Source organism: Ursus americanus, chromosome 8, assembly GCF_024610735.1.
Source record: "Ursus americanus isolate L20-20 chromosome 8, mUrsAme1.1.p, whole genome shotgun sequence".
In the NCBI taxonomy this organism is placed as follows: Eukaryota; Metazoa; Chordata; class Mammalia; order Carnivora; family Ursidae; genus Ursus; species Ursus americanus.
This window is the reverse complement of record NC_142134.1, coordinates 29,794,299-29,814,377: the sequence shown is the minus strand read 5'-3', so window position 1 is coordinate 29,814,377 and position 20,079 is coordinate 29,794,299. Positions and strand designations below refer to the sequence as shown.

The 20,079-nt window shown below is 36.3% G+C and overlaps 1 long non-coding RNA gene across 2 annotated transcripts in view; it reads right to left on the bottom strand.

Moving 5' to 3' along the window:
• Nucleotides 1-12,211: 12,211 nt before the first annotated feature.
• Nucleotides 12,212-20,079, bottom strand: part of LOC148109549 (uncharacterized) — a 141,038-nt gene continuing 133,170 nt past the window's right edge. For both annotated transcript variants that reach the window (XR_015725453.1, XR_015725454.1), the window contains one exon: nt 12,212-12,768. This is a non-coding gene — a long non-coding RNA (uncharacterized LOC148109549). The remainder of the gene's footprint in view (nt 12,769-20,079) is intronic.

Sequence of the window (20,079 nt, the reverse complement as noted above, 5' to 3'; positions counted from 1 at the left end):
TTCCCTCTCGTGCTGGCTGTCTCTCTCTCTGTCAAATAAATAAATAAAATCTAAAAAAAAAAAAAATGTTGAAATGATAAAGCCAGAGAAACTCTAATTTTACTATTATGAGGTTTTATATATTGTATAATATGAACTTAATATTCTTTTTTCAGAGATGAAAACATAAAATCTATATAAAATATTTCTTCTCTTTAAAAATTTATTTCTGATTATATGTTAAAATGTGTCTCTTTTCTCTTTTTCAGTCAGCTTAATTGCAAAAGTAATGACTGTATACGTGGGTTTTCTTCTGTTCTCTTTTAAGGAAAAAATCTATAACTGTAAAGATAATTGTTAGAATTGAAAATATGTGATCAAAATAAACTTTCTGGACAATAAATGTGCTTCATAAACAGACTGTATAAATTGTTTTATTTAGTTTTGTTCTTTTGTTTCCTTAATCATCCTCCTGAAGGAGTGCAGGAAGTACCAGGTGGAGAGGAAGCTATCAGTGGTGACTCTCTCTCCATTCCCCTATGCCCAACCTACATTTTCCATCTCAGGGAAGGGCAGGGCCATCTTTGAGGTGGCTCAAGGTAAGGCAGAAGTTTGACTTCACATTCCCTTCCTCCTTCATTCCACCAGTCACCAAGTCTTATCTATTCTTCCCACATCCCAATTATTATTAATTTAACTAGAGACATAAAGTCAGTGGCTATTTTAACACACTGCCATGTAATTTTTTCTGAATTTGCATTCAATTTTGTTGCTGATTTATAAGCATTCATACTTAATTGTGCAATATTTAATGAAGTCTCAGATCTTATCTGCAGGACTTACATATTTTAACCTTTTGAGTTTTTTCTTATTGCTGTTCTGTTTATTTTTAAATATTTCATTGGAGTGTCACATCCATACAAAAAAGTACACAACTTATAATTTTAAAGCTCAATGTATTATTACAAAGAAACTTTATCTTTAGAATAAAATCTGAACTGTTTCCCTCAAGTCTCACAAAGACACACAAAGCTGTTCTACCCATTACCTTCTGTACCTCAGTAAGAACACTATTTATCCTAGTCATCCTTTACTCCTCTTTGTCACATGCCACATATGAGATCATTAGTAAATCACAATAGCACTATCTTCAGGACGTCTGGGTGGCTCAGTTGGTTAAGCATCTGCCTTCAGCTCAGGTCATGATCCCAGGGTCCTGGGATTGAGTCCCACATTGGGCTCCTTGCTCAGTGGTGATCCTGCTTCTCCCCCTGCCTCCACTCACCCTGCTTGTGCTCACTATTTGTCTCTCTGACAAATAAATAAAATCTTAAAAAAATAAAAGAAAATAAAATGCACTATTTTCACAATATCCAGATCCAGTCACTTGTCATAATCTACATTGCAAGAACACTAGTTACAACCACTATCATTTCTCACCTAAGTTTCACAGTAGCCCCAGAACTGGACTGCTTCCTCATCCTTTTCTTTAGAACCTATTCTTAACATAGTTGCAAAAGTGATCTTTCCAGAATCCTAGCCTTATCCTGTCACTCTGCTCAAAGCCTTCTAAGAGATTCCCATATCCAAATAAAAGCCAAAGTCCCTTCAAATGCTGGTTCCCCTTAGCCCTCTGACTGTATCTTCCCTTGGCTTCCTCTATTCAGTCATACTGGCCTCCTTGCCATTCTTTGAACACCACGGACATACTCTGAATTCATGGCTTTCGAACCTACTGTTTGTTCTGTTTGCCTGGAAGGCTCATTTTCTACATGGTTTGCATCCTCACCTCCTCTAGATGTTTCCTTATGTGTAAGGTTGCCAGATTTAGCAAAAATAAATACATGAAAAACAAGATACCCAGTTAAATTTGAATTTCAAATAAACAATGCATTTTTTAGTATGTCCCATGCAATATGTGGTACTAAAAATGTATTAGTTGTTTATCTGAAATTGGATAATATCCTTAGGGAAGAAGAAAGAAAAACTAGCTTCTGTTTACAGCTCCTCTACCTGAATTAATCTCTTAATTCCTTAAACAGAGCAGACAAAAGTTAATGTGGTACTATTGTCTTAGTCTCTGGATCCACGTAAGGCAGAACTGCCTACAAAATCACACACGCACACACAACTGACTCTATTTACTTCAAGAATTTTGCCCTTTTTTGTACAGTTATGGTTGATTGTACCTCAACTTTCTCCAACAAAGGACCAAGGAAAGTGAAAATAACCTCTTCACCACAATGAAAATAATTAAGATCTGAAAGATCATAGTTTCTCATGAAAATGACTCCAGTCAATTCTTATTTTTTATTTTTTTTAAGATTTTATTTGTTTATGACATAGAGAGTGCAAAAGCAAGGCAGGCGAGTGGCAGAGGAAGAAGCAGGCTCCTCGCTGAGCAGGGAGCCCAATGCAGGACTTGATCCTAGAACCCTGAGATCATGACCTGAGCTGAAGGCAGATGTTTAACCAACTGAGCCACCCAGGCACCCCTCCAGTCAATTTTTATTCTTATTTTTTTTAAATATTTATTTATTTGACAGAGAGGGACACAGTTAGCGAGAGAGGGAACACAGGCAGGGGGAGTGGGAGAGGAAGAAGCAGGCTCCCAGCGGAGCAGGGAGCCTGGATGCAGGGCTCCATGGGATCACGCTCTGGGCCGAAGGCAGACACGTACGACTGAGCCACCCAGGGGCCCCTCCAGTCAATTTTTAAATCGCAGTAAAATTATCCATTTCCATATCTTGACAACTGTGTATAATGCTTCCATAAAGACAGTAGTACAGATATCTCTTTGAGATACTAATTTTGTTTCCTTTGGATATATACCCAGAAGTGAAATTTCTGGATCATATGGCAGTTCTACTTTCAATTTTTTGAGGAACTTTCAGTGTTTTCCATATAGCTATACCAGTTTACATTCCCACCAACCATGCACAAGGGTTTCGTTTCTCCACATGCAAGCCAACACTTGTCATCTAATAGCCATTCTAACAGGTGTGAGGTGATAGCTCATTATACTTTTGGTTTGTATCTCCCTGATAATTAGTGATTATCTCTTTACATTACCATTGTCCATTTAACCTTTAAAAAGGAGGAAATCCTGCCATTTGTGACACCATGGATGAACCGAGGACATTACATCACATGAAATAAACCAGGCACAGAAAGGCAAATATTTCATGATCTCTCTATGTGGACTCTTACAAAGTCAAACTCGTATTAACAGAGAGTAGAATGGTGGTAACCAGTGGCTGGGGATGGGGAAAATGGGGAGATGTTGATCAAAGGGTGCCAGCTTTCAGTTATAAGATGAATAAATTCTGGAGATGTAGTAATGCATTGTATACTGGAAATTTGCTAGGAGAGGAGATCTCAAGTTTTCTCACCACACCACACACACACACACACACACACAAAATGTGAGGTGATGTTATATTAATTACCTTGACTGCGATAATCATTTTCTAATTGTGTATCAAATCATCACATTGTATATCTTAAATATACATAATTTTTATTTGTCAATCTTACCTCAAAAAAGCTGGGGGGGGGGCAAATTTGCAGTAAAATTACGTGAAACTGTTCCTGCAAGTAAATGAGTAATGCCTGATAGCAAAGCACATGGGGAAACTGATTACTAGGTTAGAACTGTGGCTAAAACCAACAAAAAATTACAGAAAGGAGTTCATTCACTCTGACAAATGTAACGGAAAAGGAGGACGATGCTCATGAAGAAAGGATTCAAGTGTGATATCTGCAAACACCCTTCATCCCTCTCCAGTGGTGTTATTAAAGATTCATAGGTACAAAGGAATTTTCACATTAAAAAATATGAAAAATACTTCTTTGTATTGTCTAATTTCAATCCCTGCAGACTCACTGTATATTCTATTTCTATCACAAATTTCTCCTGAAGAAAGAAAACAAAGCACCCCAAGGGTGACTCCAGAAAAATCTTAAAAGCAGCTTTCATAACTTGAGCCGAGGAAGGAGGGTAATATGAGGAAGGGGTACAAGACACCACTTTATTAATTTCATGCAATATGATTTCAAATACTATGGTACCTGCTAGTCCTAGCTTACATGGACCAAAAAAACTCAATCCTTTACCCTACATGCAGAAATCAATTTCCTAGACTTTTAATTATCTCAATTGTCTCCCTGGAATTTCCTATTAATCCTCCAAATGGCTCAAATATTACAAATCTAACAATACTATAAATACGGGACATTTATTTGCCTAATCTAGAATGAAATTTTGCTCATCTCAGGAGAGCTGTTCTTTAACCTCAGCAATCTGAAGGGTCAAGAAAATGACAATACACAAAGGACAATTTTCAAAGATACTATCTCCAGGAATAATTATAAAATGGCCAAAAGTCTTTAGTGCCTCCCAGGCTTATAAACCTGTTCCTCTCTGCCCCAATAATATGCTCACTGTCTTCCTATTCTATTCCTATCTAAACTTGGTCTCTCAAGATACCTTAACGACATGAGTGACATTTTCCAACCACTTCTTTCGGGGGGCCGCCTGCACTTCCATCTCCAACCTTCCGAGAGTCTAAGTTCTTAGCACTTATTCATTTAGGTAAATGAAAAGGCTCCCATTAAGCCGAGCTTAAAACTCTTAACGCAAAAGACTACTTTTGAACAGAGTTTAAAAATTTCAATAAAAACAAAATCACACTATTTTAGGGAAAACTCTGGCATCAGCGAACAAGTGATAAGCAGATGAATGAAATGGATGGAAAAAAAAATCTGGCCCTTGAAATTGCCAAGCCACAAAGACAACTGGCAAATATACTGTCTAACCATGCCTTTGGGTATGTACACAGGTGACCAGCCTCTGGTCTGTCCTTTGAAGATTTAGTGAATCAAATAACAGCATTGTCCACGAGACACTTCGAATTAGCCACTGGGTTTATCTGGGGTGAGTTTAGATCTCTTGACTTTTCCTCATGTCTTTGTTTCTTTTGGCTTTTCTGTAGTTGGCAAACAACGTGTCTCTGTTCTTGTTTGTGAATGTCTTTATTGAATCTGTGGTCACATTTATTTTCTTCGTACTAAACTTTAATCCCTGGTATATGCTTTCAGTGACTCTGTCCTTTGTTGCCATAAATGACCTTAGTCTATGCTCTCCTTAGTGGGCTTGCTACGGAAGCTGGATATACCTTCTTATGTTGTCACAGGGATTAAGGAATCATTTTGTAAGCTTCTGAGCTGGCAATGAATTCCTTCTAGTATTTAACATTCTAAAAGCCTGTCACATTAAAAAAAGAAAATCATGTCTAGATTCTGATTTTCACTGCAATGGATACCACTATCTTACATTATTTTTCAAATGGTTTTATGTATTGGCATTATTTATTAAATATTAAAAGCCAAACAAATGGCACCTAGCCATCAATACTAGCTTTGAATGGATACAGAGCTTTTCTGACAGCAGTCTGAATTTTTTGGAATTTTACACCTCCATACTTTACTTCCAGAAAAATGCCATATATGCATCCACATTTATGATTAGAAATGAGTACCATAACCACAAATCTATTCAGTATAATTGGTCCCTCAGACTTAGCATTTGTACCCTTTCATAGTCTTCAACATATTCAGTTGGCTAAAATTAAGCTTGAGCTATCTACATTTATTTGGAATTTATTTTACATAGCATGGAGGAAAATGTAAAATGTATCCAATGATGAATTACAGTTTATATTTTCTGTTAGGAAAAAAAGAATGACACTGAAGAAAAAAAAAAACCCACTAAATATATGTGTACCTTGATGAGGAGAGCGCCTCCGCGTGGTACCGCCCAACACATTCTGCCCGCAGTTGGAAATGCCTACCTGGCTTCATGAGTGACAGATAATTTTATCGTGTCATGGGGCCCATCCTGTGCCGGTTGCAGTCATTACTAGTTGATTTAGCCTTAAAATCTCAGTAGAAGATTCTAAGTAGCTATATACAATCGTAACTGGCTCGTAAGATAAAATTTTAGTTTCTTTAGCCACAGAATCATTTAGGTAAACCACCCAAAGACAATCAAAGTCACCAGGAACTAGTAAGACTCATGTGTTCAAGTCTGAGTTCACATTTCATTCAGTAATTTTCTTTACATTTTAATAATTCTATGTTAATGATATGACTGTCCAAAAACAGACAGGAAAAAAAATCTTAATCCTGCAACAAAATTACATCATCAACCATATATTCTCTCCCTCACCCCTCAATCTGTCTGTCATACACACACACACATGCACGCACGCACACACTCACACACACACACAGTGCTTGGAGCATCATTTCACTTAGGGACCTCTTGGCGGGCTACCTGTAGCTTATTCTTACCAACGCAATCTAATGATATATATTCTACTATCTACTCCATCTATACACAAATAGAGTCATACAATTTGTAACACTGACTGGCTCAATGAATAGTTCATGGATACCATGGATTATGCACCCTAAAGTAAAATTATTGACCATATATATATATATATATATATATATATATTCATGAATGGGAATGCTTACATACCTGGTAATTAATTAAGTTGTAATTATAAATCATACAGAACTGATAGCATCAAAAGTATCTTTAGATCAGTGACACTCAAAAATTATGGCGACGTCAGGAACAGTTACAGGGCTTGAAGTTCAAAGGGGGGCCATGATTGGTCACTGAATTGATTACTTTTTAAAGAAATTGAGTATCAAGAGTTGAGAGGTTGAGATGAATGAAGTGGGAATATTAGCAATATTAATAATAATGATTACAGCTTCCATTTAATGATTACCCATTATATGTAAAACAATGATAAGGTGTACTTCCTAGAACACGTTTTAATTCCCACAGTATGTTGGTTCTAAACCTCAGGAATTTCCTGAATAAAATCTAAAGCTGGACCTTGTACATGGATGGCAAGGGAAGACACACAGAAGAAAGAGGTAGACCACTCCAGACGAGCAGGTAGCAGTTATACGAAGCAAGGGAATTCACAGATGAGGCTTGCCTTGGGCAGCCACAAGATGAGTAAATCTCTGCCCCAGAATACCAGAGTATTAAAAGTTTACATAAACTTAGCTGGGTTCAGTCATATAAATCATCCAGATGGTCTCAACAACATATTGCTCTCTTAAGGTGGCATCCTTGAAAATGGCTCCAGCTATGGGAGTGGTAGACAGAATGTACCTTCCAAGGACAGGGAGGAGGTGAAAAGCCTACAATTGCCCTGGTCCAGCTCTCAGATCAGTCAGCAGTCATGTCCTCTTGATGACCTCTTCCAATACAATAGACCCACAAGCAGATATTATTAGTCTTATATTACAGAGCAGAAAAATAGGGCCTGGAAAGGTTGGGGAGCTCACCTGAAGTCATGCAGGTAATATATTACAGATCTAGAATGGTCTGATGCCAATGTAGTTCACTGACCCTACTAGAAAAACAAATGGATAAAAAAAAAAAAATCGTAGGAAAAAGCATTAGTAGGTTTATGGGAAAAATTCATTCAGATGAAGTATAAGAAAGGGTTATGGCAAGGTATTAATGTTGCAGTGGAATAATAAGTACAAGCTAATTTATGCTGTGGTAACAACCCCCAAATCTCAGCAGATTTATTCCTCCCTTAAACTACATATTTACTGGGGGTCAATTAAAAGTCTTGCTCCATGTTGTTCTCACTGGGGGATGCAGACTGAAGAAATTCATGTTGATAGAAAAGCTAGCATTTGGAACATTGCCAGTGGCCACAGTAGAAAGACAGAGTGGTGAATTACCTGAAAGCTTCCAGCCAGAAGTGACACATACTAAGTCCTCCTCATTTAACAGGCCAAAGCAAGTCACTAAATTTCAAGGGCCAGACAGTAGAACTTGACATGTGACAAGGAGGAGGAATGAAAGTATTTGGTAGACATGACTAAAGACTAACACAGTATCCCTTGCTTGATGGATGCCAACTGCCAACACGATAAACTCTAAGCACATTTATTTGTCTTAGAACACCCTCTATGATGTAGCCTCTAACTATCTTCCAAACCTCATCCTAACAATTTCCCGTAGGAATCTATATTCCAATTATCTTGAAGAGTTATGCCCCCCTAAGTATCAAGCTATGTCATACCCCAGGTTTTTGCACATAATATATACTTCGCTTGAATTTTTCATTCCACCTATGTCTGCCCGGTGAATTCCTACTCTTTCTTCATGGCCCAGCTCAGGGTTTCTCTGCCCTATAAACAGTCCACTTCATCCCTAATATACACATACCATAGACGTACCTCTATTCTATTCAGATCAAATAGTATCTCACCCATTTGTTTATATGTAATTGTTTATTTTATTTGTTTATATGTAATTGTTTATTAAATTATAAATTTATTGTTTATATGTAATTCTCATCTATTAGACTGTAAGTGTTCTAGATCATTGCTAATACTCAATAATGTTTGGTCGAAGGAATAAGTCATCTGCATTTTAATAGTGGATACCAAGATTTAGCAAAGAGAATATTAAACTATCAACAATAAATCAGGAAAAGTTTGAGAAGTGTAGGAAAGCAGGGGACAGTGATATGGGCAGTAGCTTTTTATTCTTCATTGATAAAGCTAACATTTTTTCAAAGTAACTTTCTCTTTTATTCTTTTAAATGCAACCTGGTCATTTTAAATTAGAGAGTCACATATATGTGAATCAGACTTGGAGGCTATTTTCAAACTATCTTTACCTCTTAGAGACTTCTTCCTAGAAAATGAAATATGTCAAGTTTCCCCTAAATTGGTTTATTGAGAATTATTACTATGGTGAGCAATGCATTTACACATTTAGCAGCATTTACTTCCCACAGATACCCTGGAGATAAGCATTTAGTTTGCCCCAATTTACAGAGAGGAGAACAGGGTCAGAGAAGTTAGTTAACTTGTCCAAACTTACATGGCTGGTAAATGCATGAAATGGGATTCAAATTCAAGACTTTTTGATGATGAAGCCATGCTATCAACAATGCCATTTATGCAATAAATGTAGTAAATAAATTTATCATACTCATGTGTCTATTCTAATAAATTATCCTACCCTATGTTTAACGAAGGATCTTTTTACAATGCTCTTATCCAAAGAGCATTGACAAGTTATAAACCTGTAATAGTTTGGGACTCATAAATTTTGATGAAATCGTACTTGACAAACAGCTGTTGTTTTCTTGCCAATTTTAGGGCCATGTTGGGCCTGGTGCTACATGGTGGTCACACATCCAGAAATCTTATGACCATCTCACCTACTCCGACTGGCACATATCACTGGGTAGAACATGTCCTTGAATTCTTTGGTACTTTTGACATTTAAAGGGGAAAAAAAAGCAAGGCATTTGTTTTCTAAGAACTTCTCCTACTAAGAATTTTCCTAATATCACAGTAGAACTGCCAAAGATTTTAAAAAAACATTCTCCTAAGTGCACATAATTGGCCCTAAGCCAGGTCTTCACAAGTATTCCTTTCTGGACTCTGACTATATCCACCTGTGCCAAAAGAATTTTTATCTGAAGGCTCATCTAATCTCTAAATCTAAGTCAGTTCTCCGAAGTCCCTGTGAAGCATACAGCCAGGAACTTCATTCTACCATCCAACATAAACTGATTCTTATAGTCCTTTACAGACATATTTTTATGGGGAAATATTAAAAGTGTCTTCAAGAAGTCTTCTTGGAAAGAGATTTTACTTGTTTATTCCAGCTTTCAGTGATTTTTCTGGACTTAGAATTTGTGTGAAAGCCCTAACAAAAGCAAACTGCTCATTTCAGCAAGAAGAAAACCCAATGAACATACTTCACTGGGGCACATAATTAACATGACTGCTCAGTAAATTTTACCTTCCAGAGAAATCAGGATGAGTAATTATTAAAGAAAGAGTGCCCAAGTAGTTCTGCTGTACTTGCAACCAAACAGGCCATGCTGCCTCAAAATGATTTCCCACAAATGGTTTCATTGACGTTGTTTTTCAAGAGTCATTTCAACCCAACCTAACACTTATTCAAAGTCCAGGCTCAGACAGATAACCCACTCTCAGACATTCAGCAAATCATTACACAATGTTTATTCATGGACTATTTTAGTCTCCTTGATAGAGATTAATTTCATGAATCTTTCTCAATAATACTCTTTTCATTCATTCATATATGCAGGGCTAGAACTTATTTTGTAGCATTTTTAATTAATTTTTCTCCAAGACACTATTTTTTTCATCTTTGCCTGGGAAATGACAGCATAAGAAAATTATAATTTCCACAATAATGTAAAGTAGGTGTCATAGCAGAAAGGAACATTTTAATAATAAGTATTATTATCTTAATATCACAAAATAATAAATTATCAAAATAGCAAAAAAACACAAAAAATAATAAATGTCTTAAATTCTCATGTATGGACGTTGTAACAGGACAGAAAAGAAGACAAACACATTTGTAGAAATGTAGGTTCATACCCATCAGACCCATGCCAAAACACATTCAATTAACTAAGTGATTTTTTTTTTTAAGGGGCACCTGGTAGCTCAGTCGGTTAGGCAACTGCCTCTTGATTTCCACTCAGGTCGTGATCTCATGGATCATGGGATTGAGCCCCGTGTCAGGCTCCGCACTCAGCAGGGAGGATTCTCTCTCTCTCTCTCTCTCTCCCTCTGTCCCTCCCCCTGCCTGCTCACTCTCACTCTATCTCTCTCAAATAAATAAATAAATCTAAAAAAAAAAAAAAGAAACGAAGTGATCTTTCTAAATGTGCACATATATGAAAATGCAAACATTAAAGTTTATGGACTAGGTCTTTAATGAATAATGTGTTTCAGTGAATGGTTGTTAAGGAGATGATTTTGGACTTGTACAGACTTCAGTTCAGATCCTGCCCCCTGGAACTCATTAATCACATACCCTTCAGAAAATTTCTTAATCTCGGTGATTCCTATACTATTCACCTATAAAATGAGAATATCAATATCTAAAGCTCAAGGTTGTGAAAGGATTAATACAATTGAGCTGATTTATATAAAGTACTTGGGATAATACTTGGCATAATCTACATGTTAATAAGCAATATTTTTGTTCTAATTATTTCATCATTCAGAAATAGTTACTGAAAGTGATGCTTTATAGAAGTGTGCAAGTAAATGCATGTTTGCTATACACACCTGTACACGGAAAAACAGAGAAGGCAAAAGCAAGAAGCTATGGAAGGTAACAGCACATACATTTAGCAATTGGATGAGGCATCCAATGTAGTCATGAATTTAATTTCAGAAAGAAAGTAGAACTCTTTGTAAGTAATATCACCACTTATCAGAAATCACATGCAATTCTTATTTGCCAAAAACAGAAATTGACTGGTAATTTATAAATGTCTCTGACTGCTGAATATAATATATCCAATTAAGCAGATCTTTTATGGAGACACAATATTGGTATTTCCACAGAGTTTCTAAACTTCTGGAAGCAGTCCCAATGAGGAAAGTTGTCTGTGGCACGGATTTATTAGCTCTTGGCTTCTGCTGTTTTAAGTGATTGTTTTTGCAGATGGAAAACTTTCTTGGAAAAGGAATAGAGAAAATTAAACTTCCTTCATTGAAATGTGACCAGAACAATAAGCACTGTTCTCAGGCGACCTTCATGGTTGATAATTTCAGTGGAGGGCACTTAAACTGTAGATTTTGGAACAATTCCTGGACATATTTCCTCATATCAGTATGAGTTTCGTAAGACTATTGAAAAAACAGAAGTAAAATGTCTGTCTCAGAAAACTCCCAAATGATCTAAGACAAGCCTCTGAAAATTCAGAAATTGGGAGATATTGACTATAATAGAAAATATGTCAGGGTTTATATAATTCAAGACATGTGGGGAATCTTCAACAAATAATGAGAAAGAAATTTTAAGCAAAGAATCTAGGATGTTTCATGTAACTCAAAAGTACATGGGAAAAAATTATCTAGTATCTTTGTTCCATACAAACACTTAGATAATGGTGTTGAAATATTTCCTTTGGGAAAAGACCTGGGTTCAAATCAGTTTTAGCACTAAACAACTAAACCACCTCGGGCAAATTACTTAACTTCGCTGAGTCTATTTCCTTACAAGTAAAATGATAATGAAAATACTTTGCAGATTTTTATGGGGATCAATTGAAAAAATGTATTCAGAAAACATAGCTGAGAACCTGATATAAGGCACTAAATAAATGTTAGTTTCACATACCTCTAAATACCTACATCCTCAGCACAAACTGACAATTGCATGAGATACACCATGTAAAATACTTCCGACCAGGGCAATAAAACTATATTATTTGGGTGATTCAAGCACTATCCATTATGTGAAGTATTACTTTGCTGGAGTTCACTATTATTGCATCTTGAGATTCAATCTTTAATATTAGGGATTTTAAAAGTTAATTGCTAAACAACTGGTGATTTGAAATGGGCTCTTTTGGAAATTAGGAGATACAACAAAAAAGAGGTTTTTTGTTTGTTTGTTTGTTCATTGTCAGAGATCCAGTTTACTGGCCCATCACTGACTAAAAGGACAGAATTCAAGGGAAACAGGAGTTGGTAGAACCAAGTGACTTCTCCTTAATAAAACGTTGAAAATAGTATTTTGGAAATTTTTTCAAGAATATTTTTAATTAACAGACTGATTGATAATGTACATCTTAGTTTTGGTTCAGGGACTTACCTTTCACACTGGCTCTTTGCTTTCTGCTTTCGTTCTTCTATACCAAGTGCCATTCAACTTCCCATGCTTGCCTTTGTTAAGGAAAAGCATTTCTGTATTATGTCTCATTCTTTCATACATTTAACAAATAAATATTCTGTGTCAGTCTTGTTCCAGGCCCTGGGGACACTCAAGGTACCTACCGTCTAACGCCTAATGTAACTAACATCAGGTTTTTATAAGAACAAAGCATTAATTATCTTAATAACCCAATGAGATTACCCCATTTAACAGAAAGGTAAACTCAGCTTCAGAGAGGTTTAAAATTTACCCACAGTTCAAGTGCTTGCAGCTGGCAGTTAGAATTAGAGCCAGGAAAAATGGCTCCAGAGTCCATGTTCTTAATCTTGAGCCTTATCTGAGGTTCGCTGAGATGGAGAGGAATTGAAAATTGATAACAAATAAATGCAATAAACTGCAAAGTTCTGTAAGAGTTTTTGGAAATCATTGGGGCACCTGTGTGGCTCAGTCTGTTAAGCATCCGACTCTTGATTTCAGCTCAGTTTTGACCTCAGGGTCATAGGTCAAGACCGCATTGGGCTCTATGCTGGGCATGGAGCCTACTTAAAAAAAAAAAAAAAAAAAAAGAGTTTTTGGAAATTAAATTTCCACAGCTCTGATTTATCTTAGTCCTGACTTTATATTCCACAAATGTATGCAGTGCTAAACTTCTGGTGTATGCACTGCAAAACTGCCAGGTGCTTCTTGCCCTAGTGAGATCTCTGTTTCTGTCTCTCTCTCTCTCTCTGAAGCTTGGTCAGTAATGCTTTGCAATGAGGTGGAGGAGGGGGCAATTTCTATAAGCCGTTATAAAAAAGAATAACCAGCAATAATTTCCCATCACAGACTCTATATGTAGGACCTTAGAGTTTTTGTTTAACCATTTTATGCCCATTATATCCAATAATATTGGTTTTTATTCAATATACATCTAATTACTACAATACACGACAGTAATAAGTTTAATGAAAAGTTTAGTTCTGTATATTAGACCATGGCCTAAGGCACAGAAATAATAACATTCACAATTCAACACATATAAATGAGAATAGCACATTAGAGGCTATTTCTCAGAAGTAATCCAACCTCTACAGTGATTCAGAACTGGCTAACGTGATGAGAAATTATTAACACTTGATGAACTATGATCAAATCTTTATAACATGTCACTCATAAAGTAGTATTTCCATGATGAAAAACTTGGGGATTGTCTCAGGCTGAGATCCTTAGGAAACAGACTGAAGTGGGGATTAACAGGCAGGAAATGTATTAAGGCCTTGGAATTAATATTCGAGTTGAGGGGAAGGAAGCAGGATCAGGTAAAGGAAGAAGTCAGCTGCTATGAGGTCAACAAAGCTTTTAGTCAATCCCATGGGGAATTGTGGAGCTGGGGTGGCCAGTGGCCTGGCCTTTAATGAATTAGTTAGATGGTGTATGTTGTCCTGGGAAGGGAGAAGCCCTTTGAGGGAGGCAGGTGAGGCAAATGCTGAAGAGGCTGTTAGCAGTTCCAGCAGCTAAGCCAGTAAGTCCTTCACTCCTGAGTGGGGCTTGGGTAAGAGCATTAGAGCATCCATGACAGAGACCAATACAGAATTCTGAAAAAGAAGAGTTAGAAACTAAAGAAGATTTTTTTTTCATCAATAATTCCAAAGGACAGAGTAAGGCGAATATGGGTGACCAACTGACCAACACCAGTAATTCAGAGCGAATTATTCCCAAGGTGGAGCAGGATGACAGACTAGTATTTCAAGGCACTTTTATCTACATGTCTTCATAATATGAGTTTCTTATGTGGAGCGACCTCCAGCATACAGTTCCCATTTATGGCATTATTCTTCATAAACTTTATACTGATTGCTTTCCTACTTTTGATCCTTCTACCATTTCTTTCCTTAACTCTACAGTCAGACTTGACACTGAGCCTTATTTTCCAAGCAATAAATATCAGTTCTCCCTTTAGTGTTCAAATAGCAAGCGGGGAAAAGAAAAAAAAAAAAAAGCAGACATTTCTAAAATTGCTAGGGTATGGATTAAGACATTACAAACAGAGAAACACATAATTACAAATGACCACTCCTTCCCACCAAACTTTTCATCTAAGCTCACCAGAAATGCGGTAACAGATTCTATTATAGAAAAGTATTTAAATCAAGCCAGAGGTATCAGTTTTGCTTGGAATATGAAAGACATTGCATTAGTAATTTTGTTGTATTATATAGTAATTTTGTTGTATTATATAGTATGCCTATACAACAGAATGAGTTTCTAGAAAGAAGAGTAATTTATTAAACAATATAATGTCTCATCATGAAACACTTCAATGACTTTCAATATCTGTCAGTGCTATAAGCAGCATTTAATGTCACTCTGTAAAAGTATATCTTCGGAATTCCCAAGTCACAGGAATTGCTATGCAATTGTTCAACATATGCTTGAGTACTTATTATGGGCCAGGCACTGTTCTAGGCACTGAGATAAAAAAGTAAAAAAAAAAAAAAAAAAAAAAAATTCTGTTCTAATGCAATTATATCCTAGTAATGGAAGGTAAAAAATAAAAACAATTATGAATACTACTAAAAAGAATAAACAACCAAATAAGTAAACAAATATAGTAAACAAAGTAGACACAGGCTTTGCAGAGAATTTAAGTAGGATGATATGATCAAGGTGACTGCTCTAGACCGGGTCGTCTGGAAACATCCTTCTGTGGAGTGACTCCTAACCTGAATGACAAGAAGGTTTTGGCTCCTCAGTGATCAAAGAGAGCATTCCAGACATAGATAACAAGTGCAAAAGCCTCAAGGCAGGAATAAAGTTAACATGTTCAAAAGTCAGAAAGAAAACTAGCCTGGCTGGAGCTTGGTGAACAAGGACAGAAGTGAGAAGCCGTGAAGTGAGAGAACAAAGCAAGGGTCAGATCATTGTGAACTTTGTAAACCAGAACATGTGGAAGGAAAGGGAAATAAATGGAGTAGGAGACAAAAGAAGAAAAGAGAAAATAAATGGAAGAAGTCAAGGAGAAACGAGGAGGAGAAGAAAGGAAGACAAGACAGCAAACTTTTTGGAGCCATAAAATACCACTGCTATCAGAAAGCATAAAAATCTTGTGAAGGAGATAAACTCTTAATGTAACAAAGTATAAAAAAAGACAATCAACAGAATTCTGAGGGAGAATTAAATCAGACTGGGCTGGGGTACTACTGCCCTTGACTGGGACATTCACAGGAAGTCCCATGACCACAGCAGCATGGTCTCGGCTGGATGTCAGGGGGAGAAAGCCAGAAGTTATCGAAAGACACCAATCTTAAATCAGGTTATTAGAACTACAAGATTTTTATTAAAATGGAGTTTGTTTCTGGGAGGTTATAGTACAGAAACCAGATTAGTGCCAAACTCTGATTACAGGCCCAAAAAGAAGAAACAGATACAGGGGTCATGAAAGTAGTGGTCTGAAATTTACAAAGAACGAAGGACACAAATCAATACAAGAGAGGTTCAGTAGAAAAAGAAACTATTTCAGGTTAGAGGACAAAAGAAGTGCTTCTTAGAGAAGGTGAGTGTTCATTATAGCCAAACCAGGATGGGTTGTGTTTGAGAGAATGTGCCTCCCACTGAATTGTGCTCTACAGGCCACACGCCATGGAATCACAGGCACAGTTTGCAGCCCAACCTTAGTTGTGTCTGACCTCTCAATTACTCTGAAACTCATGGGTCCTTTTGTGAAAAGAGGAAGTATATATTACCTTATTTTTATTAATATCTCTATTCTTGAACAAGCTACTCCTGGAAATTATACTTTATTTATTTTTAAAGATTATTTATTTGAGAGAGAGAGCATGAGCAGGAGGAGTAGAGGGACAGGGAGAGAGAGAACCCAAAGCCGACTCCACATTGAGCGTGGAGCACAACGCAGGGCTCTATTTCATGACCTGAACCAAAACCAAGAATCGGAAGCTTAATGGACTGAGCCACCCAGGTTCCCCCTGGAAATTATACTTTCTGTTCATAATTCACAAGCATGTACCTACAAATCTGAAATATAATCAAGTTAGACTCCTATAATCAAGCCTGAGCCGGTAAGCTAGAATGTACTGTCATAGTGGACAGGTGATGATTAATATCCAGTAATGCACACTATTAAACAGAAGGGGGCATTTTAGTAAAGTCTTATAGAAGTAAAAAGTAAGCACTCTGTATAATAGAAAAGATATGACTGAGAGCTTACTTATCTTCCATACTTATTGCACAAGTTAATAATGAAGTAATTGTTAGAGTCACTTATTACCTTGACTGAGCTGAGATTCATTATTCAACCCTGGCAGTATATGAAAATACTCACTTTTATCACTTATTATTTTTATCTGTTAATTATCTTTGGAATTGTGCTGTGTCTCTCTTCTGATTAGGCGGCTTGGTGTGTTTAATTATCAAAACACCTGCATACTAGCCACAATTCTGGTACTTTATTGACAGTGGAAAAAAAAAACAGCAATTTCCATGAAGCAGAAATCATGTCTGTTTTATTAATACTAAGTTCTCAAAGCCCAGTAAGGATGTGGATATAGAAGTTATACAATAAGTATTTGTTGTATGAATGAATGAAGTTGCTGAGCCTTCTGTACCTCAGCTTTCTCACTGAAACGTGGCAATGATATAAGTATCCTACCTACTCTGACGTGTCATTAGAAGTTCCTGGAAAATTATAACTCATACGTAAGAAAATTATTTTTATTATAAGTAGTGCTAAAATTCAAACTGTATTCCCTTGATCTGCAGAATATTGATCTATTGCACAATGGCTCTCTGCAAGCTTCTTAACCCATTTTTCAGGTTAGTTGAAGGGGAAAAAAAGCAGAGATAACATTTTGAAAGGACTCATATATAAGCCATTGTTATTTGCGCTTCGTCATCTGTCTTACTGGAACAGAGCAAAGTTAAGGATAATTTTAATGGTACATAATCCAACAGTTGTATGCACTTGGCACGGATGTGTGTTTTTGTAGTTTTATTTGAATAAAGGGGTATCTGGTGTTCTGGTAATCGAACTGTAATCGAACTAAAACAAAGTAATGAAGTCACAGTCACAATATCTGGTTCAGGATTTCCTCATTGTAAGGTTCCTCAATTTAACGTCCCTGCACGTTAATCCATACAGACTGACCTTGCTCTGGATCTGTATCACCTTCTTCTCCTCTGAATAAAGAAACCTATTTATTTCACAAAAGCCAATGGAATACTTACTGGGTGAATGACATTGAACAAAAAATGAATAAGTCAACACAGCAGAATGGGAGAAAGAGACACAGACGATATCCACACTAGGAAGTGGTAAGAATTAAATGAGAGCTCCTTGCTACTTCCTTTGCTACCCAGAGATAACTTTGCTGCCAATGACATAGGGAGCCATCAGGTGAGAAAGCATAGCCTGCTCTTTTCTATTTCAATATGGAGAGTTTTGACTGCTTTTCTTTAGAATACTCAAGTAATGGCAAACAAAAACAAAAACAGTAACAGAAATCTACTTCCAGCTACTTTCAGATTTGAGGAATGTAGCTATGTGAAACTACACATCATCAAGATAATTTTTACATTGACTATATTTTGGCTCTGTAATACAGTTCCTAGCTTCAGTGCTTGGCCCTGACAATTTTCTGGCTCAGTAGTGGGATTAGCTCCCTAAGACCTCACACAATGCAACAGAAAATCTCCAGGACTGAGACCTTAACGGTGTATTAAATTTAATTTGACATTCAGAAGAAACCAAGGTCATTAATTGGAAATACATACCATCAGGCAATTTAGACACATCTATCTAGTTCACCTACTCAACCAATCTACTGGATTTTCCAAGCAACAACTGGTTACATTAACCACCTAGCTCTAGTTAAATCTGCATCAAAATCTGAGGCGGTCTAACTATTTGGCTAATTTAAAAAGAAACTTTCATAAATCTTGGGAAAGTTCCTTTCTAACAGATATAAAATCGTAGTGGCTACCAGGATTTAGTAAAGAAAGGGGCCTTGTTATCTTTACTATATCTTTCCCTCGTTGTTTTTTTTTTTTTTTTTGGTTATATAACAAATGGTATATTACATTTTAGTATTAATGAACCATGCAAGTTCAAGAAGTGTCTCATCCTACTAAGAAAGACAAATTCATTGAAAGGTTGTTTTCCTGTGTGATAGCTACCAGTAGGTGTTCAAGATTAAATTAGCGAAAGAACTCTTCCAATGGAAATTAACCGATAATACATTATGGTACCACTTGTGATCTTGGACTATCTACTACAATGGGGTCAATACTAACAGCAAAGAAAAACAAGACAAATGCAAAACACACTATGAAGAAAATTTAAGTAACAATGAAGTGCAGATCCTAACAGTTATATTTAGAATGCTAAAATCGTATTTAGCAAAAGAGACTTTTTAAAACACAAAACATTCACCACTCTTTTTAAAAATGTAGGCCATTATGCTTCATACTTATTAAATTAGTTATTCCAAGCAACATGATCACATGGGGACACATATGTAACAGATACACAGAAATTTAGCTTTTTTTTTTTTTTTAGGATTCCACTCCACAGGTAGATGGAGATATACTGTATTTTCAAGGTTGAACTTAAATGAAAGTATTTCATATTTACTCAGTCCAGCACTGAGGAACCAAAGAATCTTAACTGCCCAGAACTAGATTTTGAATTTTTATCTTTTAGACCTATGTCTTACATCTAATAATTCTGTATTTTACTCTTGAAATAAAAAATAATCACCCATTAATCTTTGAATAAAGGCTTAAAAGTTACTCTACTACTGTATTCATATTAAGGATGATAAAAGGAACAGAATGAAATTATTCTAGAAGATTTAGTCATAACCAAAGTAGAAGCCAGGAATGATCACAGGGAAACAAGATAATTTAATGACATTACTAAAAGTGTGGGAATCCCTATACCACCGAGATGATTAGGAAAGGGGTTATTAGCTAAGCCATTGTCTGAAACCCATTGAGTCACTGGTCCCTTTGAAAAATGATTGGTCACTCTTTTCTAAAGATGGGTTTTTAAATTTAAGAGAAGCTTCAAGCAGCAGAGCTGAAAGATAAAAAGAACACAGATCTTGCATGGGTTTAGATTTCTCTTCTTAGGCAAAGGATTGAGGTAAGATATCAAAATCTTTGCTTTCATAATTTTAAGAACCCAAATCAGTTTCAACTCTGAAGGATAAACTACCAGGGTCCCCTCAATGTTTATATAGACCAGTAAGTTGAATTAGGGCAGGAGTTTTGACACCTGGAGGACAAGAGATAAAATGCTTCCGCAGGTTGCACTATAAATCAATATT